At 39.5% G+C, this 13,057-nt stretch overlaps 1 long non-coding RNA gene across 1 annotated transcript; it reads right to left on the bottom strand.

Annotated features, from left to right (window-relative positions):
- Positions 1-10,248: 10,248 nt before the first annotated feature.
- LOC121397782 lies at positions 10,249-11,154 on the bottom strand. Its single transcript, XR_005963918.1, has 3 exons — positions 10,757-11,154; positions 10,583-10,618; positions 10,249-10,488 (listed from the first exon to the last, which is right to left on the bottom strand). It is a non-coding gene; the product is annotated as an uncharacterized LOC121397782 (long non-coding RNA).
- Between the last annotated feature and the right edge of the window lie 1,903 nt (positions 11,155-13,057).

Genomic DNA, 13,057 nt, shown 5'->3' on the forward strand with positions numbered 1-13,057 from the left:
TTTTATGCACAGACAATCAAGTTAACCAACATTATAATCTATGTGGTTATTAATGGTAAATGTAGTGACAGACAAGTGTCAGCTCATAATCTCAAGGCTGCTGTAAATCATGAAACTGTCATCTAGATGCCAGCATAGCTGACAGAGGAAATTCTGCATGAGAATTTGTGAGAAAGCCTACTTGCAATGTAATTTACAACTGCTTTTTGACCAGGCATTTTGCTTTGGCACTCTTTGTGAAAAGCTGTGTTGTGGGTAACAAGCAATGGTTGAATTGTAATGATTTTTGCACTTTGCATGCAGTTACTGAATAAGGCCATATATATGATAGACCACAGAAAAAAAGTAATGGAAATATCACTTTGGAGACAGGTTAAAGCTGACATAAACATATATATTGCTGTACAACAGGAAATAAAGATCTCACCTACAGAAAGAAATACATAAAATATATAGCATGAAGAGGAGAAGTCAGAAATGGAAGTTACAGAACTGTGAAATGAATGTAGCAGAAATGCTCATTTCAAATTCAGGGTGGAAACCACAAAATGAAGTGAGATGAGACTAGATGTTATTAGCAGAGTACTGATAAGTAAGATGAGTAACCTGTAAGTATTTCAAATTTTAGGAAAAGAAATATGTTTGTAGAAACTTTATATGCAGAATCTGTATAGGGAGGAGTTCCAGAAATCATATAACTTTTGCATATTGAGGTAAGTGTGTCCCCATTATACCCTACCCTTTAAGTTTCTCTGCCCTCATTCAACCCTCAGTTGAGACATACCTCCCAACTAGGGATGGGCACATTTTTTCGCCTTGTTTCGCGGTGGAAATTACGCCCATAGATTGTATGGCAGCGTGCGTCAAAAAAAAAAAAAGACGACGGCGGCAAATTTTTGGCGAAATGAAACGGCTCAAATTCACCCATCCCTAGTCCCAACTGCCCCGTTTTTAGAAGGACAGTCCCTCTTTTGACAGCTCAACCCGCAGTCCCTCGTTTGTACTGGAAAGTCTTGATTTTCTGTGCACTGAACAGGCAGAAAAAGAAACAATGTTTCTAATTTAATTGGCTTTTGGCAGAGAGCCCAGAACAGCCACAGCTGCAGATAAGATACTTTTGTAACAATTTTAGATAAGCAAATAAGTTATTGTAACAATATAAGATAACAGGACTCTTGGGAGAAGATAGACTCAGAGCTTAAGGGTAATTCACCTTCATTAGCAAAACTGTAATAACTAAAAAAACACACAGAAATATGGTCAAACTTCCCTAACCTGCCAAATTTTGTAAAATGAACACGGTAATTAGGGGGTGTGGCCACAAAAATGGGAGTGGTCACAAAAATTGCCACACTGCGCGCAGCAACTTTTTTGTCCCTCTTTTTATTTCCAAAACGTTGGGAGGTAGCTGCTGCCTTTTTTTTTTGCCTGGGATAAAGTATATGTGCAAGTATCTTAGATTACCTTACAGCACATGTGCATAGCCCAAGATAAGAAGGAGGTTGGTGCAAGTGCATTCATTAGGTAACTAACAGTTGTCTGTAAGATGACATTAGATTGGTGTGACATGAAATGATGTAGGGGCAGAAGGGGAAATTTTGCCAGAAATATTGTGAATTATACCCTCTGAAAGCAGGGATTTGGGGCGGGTTGGGGGTGGGCAAGGGGAGTGAGAAAATAGTTTTTTTAAATAGCCCCCTAGGAGTTATATAATCATAGAAGGTAAAATGAACTGAGATTATCTGAGAAGGAGCAGTTCATTGACATTGTCCCAGGGCATAAATATTGGTCTTGAGATGCAGACCATCACATCACAGCCATTTTATGCACAGACAATCAAGTTAACCAACATTATAATCTATGTGGTTATTAATGGTAAATGTAGGGACAGAGTGTCAGCTCATACTCTCAAGGCTGCTGTAAATCATGAAACTGTCATCTAGATTCCAGCATAGATGACAGAGGAAATTCTGCATGAGAATTTGTGAGAAAGTCTACTTGCAATGTTAGAAGTGATCCTGACCTCATGTCTCTGGCCTTTATATCTCTTGGATTCTTACTGGAGGAAGTTACATATGGTGACTTCATATTCTGCGTGACTTTGAAAAAAAAAGGAACAATTTGCAAATCTTGTAATATGATTATGGGATTGTATAAAATCCAACCAGAGCCTCATGTAGATGAATGTGTTCCAGGAGGTCTGCTCTATGTCTGAGAAATCCTAGTTTTATCAGATTTCTATATTTTGTAACAATAGGGGTGTTCAGCAGAACATGCCATTGCCATCAACTCAATTGCAACCTGTATGAGTATAAGAATCAATCATTTTATTGCGGATGTTATAATTTTATGGAAGATTCTGTAACATGCTTACATAAAAAAATTAACTTCAGTTAATCGTGGCATGTTCATAGGTTCCATCTTGTGTGAAGTCAATAATGACGTTCCTTAATAAGCTACATTTCCACCTCATAGAGGAGCTGATGCTAGCCATTGTGTTTATGTAGATTCAACTATTTTCACAGTAAGGTATATGTCTGTAAACATTTAACTCTGAGGTAACGATGAAGTGTTTTAACTGGTAAAACCCCTCATGTGCAGCATTTCTTTAACAGCTGGACCATTCCTTGTCAACATTCATCACTTAATGGACCCATGTGCAGTCACCTATCTGACTGTCGGATATAACAGTCATATTTCTGCACTGAAATCCATTTCTCAAAAGAGCAAACAGATTTTTTTAAATTTAATTTCGAAATCTGACATGGGGCTAGACATATTGTCAGTTTCACAGCTGCCCTCAGTCAGGTGACTTGTGCTCTGATAAACTTCCCTCACTCTTTACTGCAAGTTAGAGTGGCATCACCCCTCCCTTTCCCCAACTGCAGCCTAACAACAGAAAAATGGGAAGGTAACCAGATAGCAGCTCCCTAACACAAGATAACAGCTGCCTGGTAGATATAAGAACAGCACTCAATAGAATCCAGGTCCCACTGCGACACATTCAGTTACATTGAGTAGGAGAAACAACAGCCTGTCTGAAAGCAGTTCCATCCTAAAGTGCTGGCTCTTTCTGAAAGCACATGACCAGGCAAAATGACCTGAGATGCACCTACACACCAATATTACAACTAAAAAAATAAACTTGCTGGTTCAGGAATGAAATTTTATATTATAGAGTGAATTATTTGCAGTGTAAACAGTGCAATTTAAAAATAAAACTACATCATAAAAATCATGACAGAATCCCTTTAACGTCACTCTAAACAAGAAGTGCTTTTCCATCTCTCTCCTTCTAGTCTGTGTGCATAAGGCTCTGCTTGCTCACAAGGTCAGCTGTAGAAAGCTAACTGCAGCCAACTGCCAGGAGTATAAGAAATATTAAAACCATTTAAGATCTTCAACGTAAATGTCTTCAGTAATAACAAAGACTTTTGGTTCTGACCTGATGATAATTTAGTAATAAAGCACCAGAGTGAATAGAGACTGCAACTTGAAACCTTCCTGTAAAGAAAATAATCATAACTGAAATGCACATTATTATATTTTACTACAGACCATTTAAATCTGTATAGGTAGGAGCATAGTCAAATTTTACATTTAAAAAGTTCTATTTTAGAAAAAAAAAACCTTTAAAAATCCAGAAGTTAAAATGTCTGAAGCCAAGTACAAAAATGGCACGGAATAACCGTTTCATTGCTCTGAAATATAAATATCACAGATGCCATTTTATGTGCAGAAGTTTAGTAAAATATGAGATGTGCCTTTGAATACAATTGTAAAGCACTGTATACATTTATTTGACAAACAACAGTGTGGCAGTTACAGGCCTACAGATTTTCCCCAGTGAGATATTTTAAGAAAAGGACAACTACACTCGGAATTCTCTGACTTGTATAAAAGCACATAATCTGTGGGCAAGTGACTTTATATGGTCATGGAACTCTACAGCTAATCCAAGCACATACGCGTTACACACATTTGTTATGTTTGCTTGGTAAATACCTGAAGATTTGTCCTTCTCTCATTTACCACTGCAAATATGGTGTAGTTTTAGAAGTTGTTACACTCGTAATCACCTTTTTCTGATGAGAGGTTTCAGGAGGGGAATAATACACTGTATAGATTTAAAGGGATCCTGTCATCGGAAAACATGTTTTTTTTCAAAACGCACCAGTTAATAGTGCTACTCCAGCAGAATTCTGCACTGAAATCCATTTCTCATTTCTTTTTTATATTCAATTTCGAAATCTGACATGGGGCTAGATATTTTGTCAATTTCTCAGCTGCCCCTGGTCATGTGACTTGTGCCTGCACTTTAGGAGAGAAATGCTTTCTGGCAGGCTGCTGTTTTTCCTTCTCAATGTAACTGAATGTGTCTCAGTGGGACATGGGTTTTTACTATTGAGTGTTGTTCTTAGATCTACCAGGCAGTTGTTATCTTGTGTTAGGGAGCTGTTATCTGGTTACATTCAGTGTTGGACTGGCCCACAGGGATACCAGGAAAACTCCCGGTGGGCCCAGGTGTCCTCTTGCTTCTAATCATTTGGCCTATTTCATGGTCATTCCCTATTTCTTTATGGGAACAAAGAGGTTTAATAATGGAAGAATAGAGTATAGTATGTAGAGAAAAGATACTAGGAGAATAAAGAGTTTGAGTGAGGAGAGGAGGTATACATTTTGGAAAGTGGACCCTCAACCTAAGGTTTTCTGGTGGGCCCCTGGTATCCCAGTCCGACACTGGTTACATTCCCATTGTTCTTTTGTTTGGCTGCCGGGCCGGAAAAAGGGAGAGGGGGGTGATATCACTCCACCTTGCAATACAGCAGTAAAGAGTGATTGGAGTTTATCAGAGCACAAGTCACATGACTTGGGGCAGCTGGGTAATTGACAATATGTCTAGCCCCATGTCAGATTTCAAAATTGAATAAAAAAAAATCTGTTTGCTCTTTTGAGAAATGGATTTCAATGCAGAATTTTGCTGGAGCAGCACTATTAACTGATTCATTTTGAAAAAAATCTTTTCCCATGATAGTATCCCTTTAAGCTGAAATCTCATTGTGATGCTGTTCTGCAGACCCTGTCTATAGAAAGGCTGTACAACTAATCAGATAATTTTCTAGCTTGTAGTTCACTGAACAAAGCTAATAGGTTGATTTCTCTTGGTATTTGCACAATGCAGTTTACTACCTATGTTAGTAATTAAAGGAAACCTATACCCCCAAACAATGTAGGTCTCAATAAAAATACATGGAATAATATGTAAAACCCTTCAGGTAAATAAACCATTTTCATAATAATTTATTATTAGTTGTACCTGGTGTTAGAGAGATACAGTATAAGAATAGCTCAGAGCAAAAGAGAGAGGGATAAAATGAGATCTTAAAACCTGATTGTTGAGTTAAAATAAAATCAAAGTATGAAAAAGCAACTGATGATCTCTTGTGTTTTCTTGCATAAATACATTATAATTACAAATTAAAATAAATCTGGCGCTAAGGGCCAGGACACGCAGAGTAGTGTCTCCTCTGCTCTCCGCCTGCATTTTTTTGCAGGCTAAGAGAAGCATATATACTCCCTTCCCCAGCTTCAAGCTCCGCTCTGTTCCATGTACCCGCACCAAATCAGAAGCTGTACTTTTCAGAGAAGATCAGTGCAAAAAAAAAAAAAACCCACAGACTGAGAGCAGCGGAGCCAATGCATTTTTTCAAATCATGGGGTTAACACAAGATAAATGGCTTGTTAACACTATGGGTTTCACTATGGGGTGACCAAACATTTCTGACTTCTGTATTTAAAGAGATTTTGCTATTCTGTTTTCCTTTTAAGCTGTTTTGGGAATCATTACCTCATTGTACACATAAAAAAATGAATTCAAATTGCTCAGGGTGCTTTTCTTTGTATTTTACATTGTTTTTTTTTTTGGATTTTATATTATATTTTTACACTGCTAATATCATGAATTTGTTACAGTAGCACTTTTCCTATCTCTGTTCTAAGAAGCTGCTGCCTACAGGGAACAGCAGAGGGTGGTTCTGTAAAATATTCAAGACACTAGGGGGCACATTTACTTAGGGTCGAATATCGAGGGTTAATAAACCCTCGATATTCGACCGTCGAAGTAAAATCCTTCGGCTTCGAATATCGAAGTCGAAGGATTTACCGCATTTCCTTCGTTTGTACGATCAAAGGAAAACGATTAAATCCTTCGATTTTAATCCATCGATCGAACGATTTTCCTTCGATCAAATAAACCTTCCCCATAGGCTAACATTGATGCTCGGTAGGTTTTAGGTGGCGAAGTAGGGGGTCGAAGTTTTTTCTTAAAGAGACAGTACTTTGACTATCGAATGGTCGAATAGTCGAACGATTTTTAGTTCGAAGTCGTAGTCGAAGGTCGAAGTAGCCAATTCGATGGTCGAAGTAGCCAAAAAAATACTTCGAAAATCGACGTCTTTTTTATTCTATTCCTTCACTCAAACTAAGTAAATGTGCCCCTAGCAGTGTAAAAAATGCTAATATCATATCCACAAAAAAATAAAAAATAAAATTAATACTCTGAACAATTTTACAAAATGGGTATTTCACTATCAATGAGGTGAGTGGAAATACAGATTAAAATAAAGAATGGAAGTGTTCCTGTCTAAAAAACAGCCCTGAGAAAGGTTGTTTTATTAATAAAAAAGAAAAAACAGTTATGTAATATAAGCTGATGCTACAGGGCTGATTATTAAATTCTAATGCTAGTTGCACTGGTTTTTGAGCTGCCATGTAGTAATTATCTGTATTAATTACTAATCAACCTTATATTGTGACATTTCTATTCTCAGTAAGTGACAGCAGCACAGAGCATGTGCAGTGAATCAGCAGAAAAGAAGATGGGGAGCTACTGGGGCATCTTTGTAGACACAGATCTTTACTGCTAAAGGGCTGTGGTTGCCTTAGGCTGGTACAGAAGGTCAAAACATAATGTACAACATTTTTAGCTACTTCTTTAGTTAAGCTTTAAGCATCATGTTCATTGTTCCCTGTGAACAGTACTTAAGCATTATATAACTTGTCTTTTGTTCTGACTAGCGCCTAAATGGTTTGCCCTATTTCTACTACCTTACTCAGCTTCTGTACCTTTCTGATCTACTCTGAATTCCAGCCTCTTACTTCTGCTCGTGTGCTACTTCTTTGCCTACCCTTGTAGGCAGACTTGTAACCTATCACTATAAGCCCTAAGAACCCAGAATAACAAACTCAGAATAACAATTTTCATCAAAGCATAACTTTTCATTTAGGGGTAGATTTATCAAGGGGTGAATTTTCGAGTTCAGTTTCGAGTTATGTAAAACTTCCATAAACTCGAAATTCGACCAATCGAAATGTATTTAAAAATTAGAATTTTCTCTTCGACCCTTGCTAAATCTGCCCATATATGTTTTCTTTCTTTTTTGTTTAAAAACTTCCAAAACTTTAATTTGTATTAATTTTTTAAAAAAATTTCTTGTAGTGCCTCATGTGAAGGTGAGCTGTGAGGGTCTGCTGTCTCCTTTCCCACCACTTAGGGCAAGTTAAGAAGGTCCGTGGGTTGCCTCTTTATAATCTTTATCTCCTTTATGTAGAAGTTACATAAAACGGGTTGCTAGAAAAGCCTTTGCCAAACTATACTCCAGCAACCCTGCATTAGATTGCAACGCCTCAGTTCTATTGTGTTTGATAGACTTTAAATATCTTTTCTTATTTTATCTCATGTCTCTACTAATCTCTGCCATAATCCTTCTTTTCCTGTATTCTGTCCCTGACAAGTATATCACCACAGAGCATCGGCAAGCATAGCCTCTCTCCACCTATTTATTAAAACTATAACATTATAACATTAAAATCAGGTACATACATCATTAGGGTAACACTGGGTGTTTCGGGGAGATTATTTCGCCTGGCAACTAATCGCCTCGTCTTTACAGCGACCAATCTCCCCAAACTCCTTCCCATACTCTTGCGCTAGCTAAAATGAAAAATCGCCTCACGAGGAAACTTCGGGCGACTACGGAAAACGTAATGCCGTGTGCTTAACGCCAGCGATTTTTCATTTTAGCCAGCACAAGAGTAAGGGAAGGAGTTTGGTCACCGCAAAGACGAGGCGATTAGTCGCCTGGCGACTAAATCTCCCCAAAACGCCCAGTGTGACCTAACCCTTAGTGAGGCTTTGGTTGCAATATAGTTAAATTATTTGCTCCTAGTCACTATTTAGTCACAGTACATCAGCAGCTAAGGGAAGGGCAGGCACACCCTCCACTTAATGATAATTTACTGGCACGTCTATCCCCTCTAAAATAAGAACAGGAGCATGACGAAAGAGAGGCTGTGGCCTCCCTCAGTAATATATGACCGCAAAACTTACTCTAACAGACCAGTAAGACCCTGGTGACTGCCCTGTGAGCCAGGGACTAAACAAGAACATCAACTGAAGTAAACTCACGCAGAGATTTTAAGATTATTTACATGGTATGTAATTTTAGTTGGCATTTCACACTTCATATGTGAGCTGCAATACCAGTTTCTTTGGAAGAAAAACAAAACTGTACATGTAGCTTCCTATCATGTAAACAAATATTAGCAATGAGGAAAACTCACTACGAATTGCTCATTTGTCAACAGAAATTCAAACACTTCTGACACATGAATTGCAACACTTCCTTACAAAAGTTAAGCATAGTGTCACGGTCGGCACCCTAAATTCAGAACCAATGCTAAGCACCCTGTTCTCGGCTCTTGCTTCCGCCTTTGACAGCCGCCTTTCACCTCAGGAGGAGCCCTCGGCTAATCGGATGCCGGCAGGTCTTATTAAGAGAGGTGCCAAGAGAAGTGTTCTGAACGAGCAAAGGGACACGACACTAAGGCAAAGTCTTTTGGGCAGAAGATCACAGTATAAGGCGTAGGCAGAAGGCGTAGTCAATCAGGCCGGGTCGTGCAGGGAGAGTACAAGCGGAGTCAGACAGGCAAGGGTCAAACCAGGAGATCAGTCAGAAGGGATACGGATACAGAAGAGTCGGTTACCAGGCAGGGTCAGGATTCCAGAAGTCAGGATAGTCACAAACAGGCAGGGGTCACAACAGGTAATCAGAAGTCAGGAAACAGAAGCTTAAACAGCACAGAAGCCCCAGGAACTCACTAGGAGAAAACCTATAACGGGCAAAGAATTACACACTGAAATTCCCTTTTATAGCGTTTGAATTTCGCCATTGCGCACTGGCGTCATATAAATCGAGCAGAGGCGCGCCGTGTGGACACAAGGAGACCGGTGCATTGGAAGAGGAAGACCGGCGTGGCAGGCGTCCCCGCCGAGAGCGTGGCGGGCGTCCCCGCCGGCCTGCTAGACCACCAGGGTGAGTAGCCCTCACACATAGTCTGCATGTTAAGATGTTCATGCCATTTTCTAGGCCGGGTAACTTGTAACTTGACCACCTTATAGTGATTAAAATACAAAAACAAGCATTGGTATCAGGAGTATAAAGGAAGGAAAACTATGCATAAAAATGGTGATGTTGGGAATGAGATAACTACACTGAAAGGCTATAACCAAAGGCTATATGCTTTATGACTTCAATTACTTGCAAATTAGGGAGTGTGATGTGGAAGACTACCTTCTGCCTACTACCCACCCATAGCTCTGCATATAAGGATCGTCCAAGACTCTGTACACTCGCATTTTTGAGCGCAAAATTATGTGGGTAGGGTGCAAAATGCGCATAAGTTGGAGGCAAGTCAAAGCACTCCTTGCCCACAAATCATACATGAGCCATTGTATCTTGAAAAACCACAAGGAAAAATTATGAAACCTGTTTGGAACACAGATTTATCCATTACAAAAAAGTAAAGAACAGTAACAATGGAAACTGAACAGGCATTCCTTGGCAAATCAGTACCTGAAGTTTTCAGGCAAATTGCATTCAGGCAAATATTTTCTTTAGGATGTCTAGAATGTTTATAACGCCAGACTTATTGAGAAAGTATATTGTATAGTTTGCTCATGGCTTAATAGTGTTATCATTTTTGTTGTATTTTGTATTTCAATATGCTTCTCTCTCTTTATCTATTAACCAATACATGCCTTTTACTTACCACGGAGCGATCCTCTTCCTGCTTCTTCGGTTTTTAAATTTACTGGGGCAGACGCATGCGCAGTAGAATTAAAGTTCGGCTTTTCGCTGTACTGCGCATGCACAGTCACGACAAGACCCGATGAAGCAGGAAGACGATCACTTTGTGGTGTTCACTAGAAGAACTCCTAGCCGATTTTCTGCTGATAGGTGCAATGGCCCAGGTTGTCAGCTAAGAAAAAGTAATCACTTACTGTGTCTAACGTTTGGCACCCGCAAGTGTAAAATGATATTCCTTCTCCTTTAAGCAACTGTTACATCCAACCTTGCCCTCAGCCCATTCTTATGCATTTCTGTTGTTTTGGCAGGAAGTACAGCTTCCTGTGCCAACCATCAAACCCTTTAGGTAATGCAGACAGAACAAAAAAGGAATAAGTAAAACTATAATTATACTATTTATGACTTTTTGTTTGTTGTAAATCCAAAACACTTACCGCAGTTTCACCACATGCTGCCTTGCTGCCGTGGGTCTGAAATACAACAATAATGACTAACCATTTTGTTACTGAGCTACCTGTACTACCCACACATTTTGGATATTACCCCAAATTCTGCCACTCCTACAGGTTCTTGTGGTCCCCTTTTTTGACAATTATCAATTATCATACCTCTTTTTACCCGGTGTTCTCAATTTTGTGATTTGTGTTCCACTTTTGGCTTTTCTTTTCCAGGGCTGTGGTTTCACCACTTTTCCTGCTTGTTTTACTTTATTTTTTCTTAGAAAAATATTACCTAGCACAGAACACCTGCCCTTCTCGGCTAGAATTCGGATCAGGAAGTCGCCCTCATCACTTGTTTTTTCTAAAGATGTAATAATGACATATCTCCCTGGTGGCGGGTTTGAGGAGAGTACTGCCTCCTGGTGTTTATCACAGGAGCTGACACTCAGCACAGGCTAGGAATGCTGGAGTATATCCTGGGAGAGGTAGACATGGTCTGCATTCCCCTACAAAAAATATAAAATTCTGAGCCAGCAGCATTATATTTATACCATTCCCTGTTATTAAAGAACGCTTCTCCCTAGAAAAATCAGGTTGCATAAAGCCTAGTAATATGTGAGTAAAGGGGCATATGGTGTGAAAGTTAGAAGAGCTAAAACACCTGATGGAAAGCTAAATTCTTATCAACTTGAAACTAGGGATGCACCGAATCCACTATTTGGGATTCGGCCGAATCCCCGAATCCTTGGTGAAGGACTCGGCCAAATACCGAACATAATCCGAATCCTAATTTGCATATGCAAATGCAAATTGCATATGCAAATTAGGGATAGGAAAGGAAAAAGTGGAAAAAAATCTTCTTTTGTGACGAAAAGTCACTGTATTTCCCTTCCTGACCCTAATTTACATATGCAAATTCGGTTCGGGCAGGAACAACGGCCGAATCCGAATCCTGCTGAAAAATGCTGAATCCTGGCCGAATCCCGAACCGAATCCTGGACTTGAAACCTTAGGGATACTCAGACATGGTGAGGCCAAAAAAACATAAGGACATCACAGATGAAAAACTGCTTGTTACACTGGAACATGCCATAAAGCAAGTGAAATGCTACACTGATTACCTGAAATATATAAAACACATTACACGCATGTCTTTAGCCTTTAGGTGTTTGTGCTTCAAGATCACAGACACAATAATGCTGCCTGTAGTGTTGGGGTCAATGTCCTCTGTGACAAGACTCTGGGGATTCATCCAGAAATGATCTGTGAAATCAGAAACATGCACAATTGAAAGAGCAGTATGGCATAGGAAGAAACACTCTACAGAACGCATGGCTTTCATTCAAATAAATGATTGTGATTATGGTTTTAACTACAAAGTGGAAGCCAACATGGAATATCTCTCTAATTGAAGTGGAAGACTCTGGAGTGCACTGGGGAATAAATAAAATTAACCCATTCTGTGGCATAGCTAAAAACCCTATAAATGATGTGTCACACAATATGACTGATAGCATACTACCTGTGAAGCCTGCACTAGCGGGGGCCCATGAGGGCCGGGGCCCACCGGGTTTTTTCCTGGTGTCCCGCCGGCCCAGTCCGACCCTGGGGCTGGTACAGAAGCTCAGACCATAATGTACAACATTTCTAGCTACTTCTTTAGTTAAGCTCAAGTTATTTTTTAAGGCCAATGACTGCATCTCTACAATCTAAAAGTTGCATAGAAAGCAGAGTGCTAGTAACACAGAAAGATGTCCTTATTTAGTCTTTGTGATTTAGATTTGCAATCAGTGCTTCTACCACTGGAAATGTCCAGTTTTCTGATTCTGACTTTTAGGGCCTAAGTGACAAATTTCCAGGACCTGAAAATTCTTTTGGAAATCTTCCACTTCCATCCTAAGAGAGTTGGTATTATTGATTATATGTGGGACCTGGATTTTACTATTGATTGCTGGTCTATCAGGGAGCTGTTATCTTGTGTTAGGGAGCTGCTATTTGGTTACCTTCACATTGTTCTGTTGTTAGGCTGCTGGGGGGGAGAGGTGATATAACTTGCAGTACATCAGTAAAGAGTGACTGAAGTTTATCAGAGCACAAGTCACATGACTGGGGTAACTAGGAAACTGACAATATGTCTAGCCCCATGTCAGATTTAAAAATTAAAAATAAAAAAATCTGTTTGCTCTTTTGAGAAACGTATTTCACTGCAGAATTCTGCTGGAGCCGCACTATGCGTTTTGAAAAATGACAGTATCCCTTTAAAATTTGTATTTACCAAAATTCTCCATCTTCCAGGTTTTCATCCGCTGTTTCTTTGCTGTCTATTAAAGAGAGCCCCTGTGAAAAAGAAACAGTCTAGAAATTGATTATACTGCAACATATATTTACTGAAACATGGGCACTAGTGCCCATACTAATGCCAATATGTGTGGCTGGTGTGAGCATGCCCAGTGGAGTGAGTGTGCCCAG

Source organism: Xenopus laevis, chromosome 8S (genome assembly GCF_017654675.1).
Source record: "Xenopus laevis strain J_2021 chromosome 8S, Xenopus_laevis_v10.1, whole genome shotgun sequence".
Taxonomy (NCBI): Eukaryota; Metazoa; Chordata; class Amphibia; order Anura; family Pipidae; genus Xenopus; species Xenopus laevis.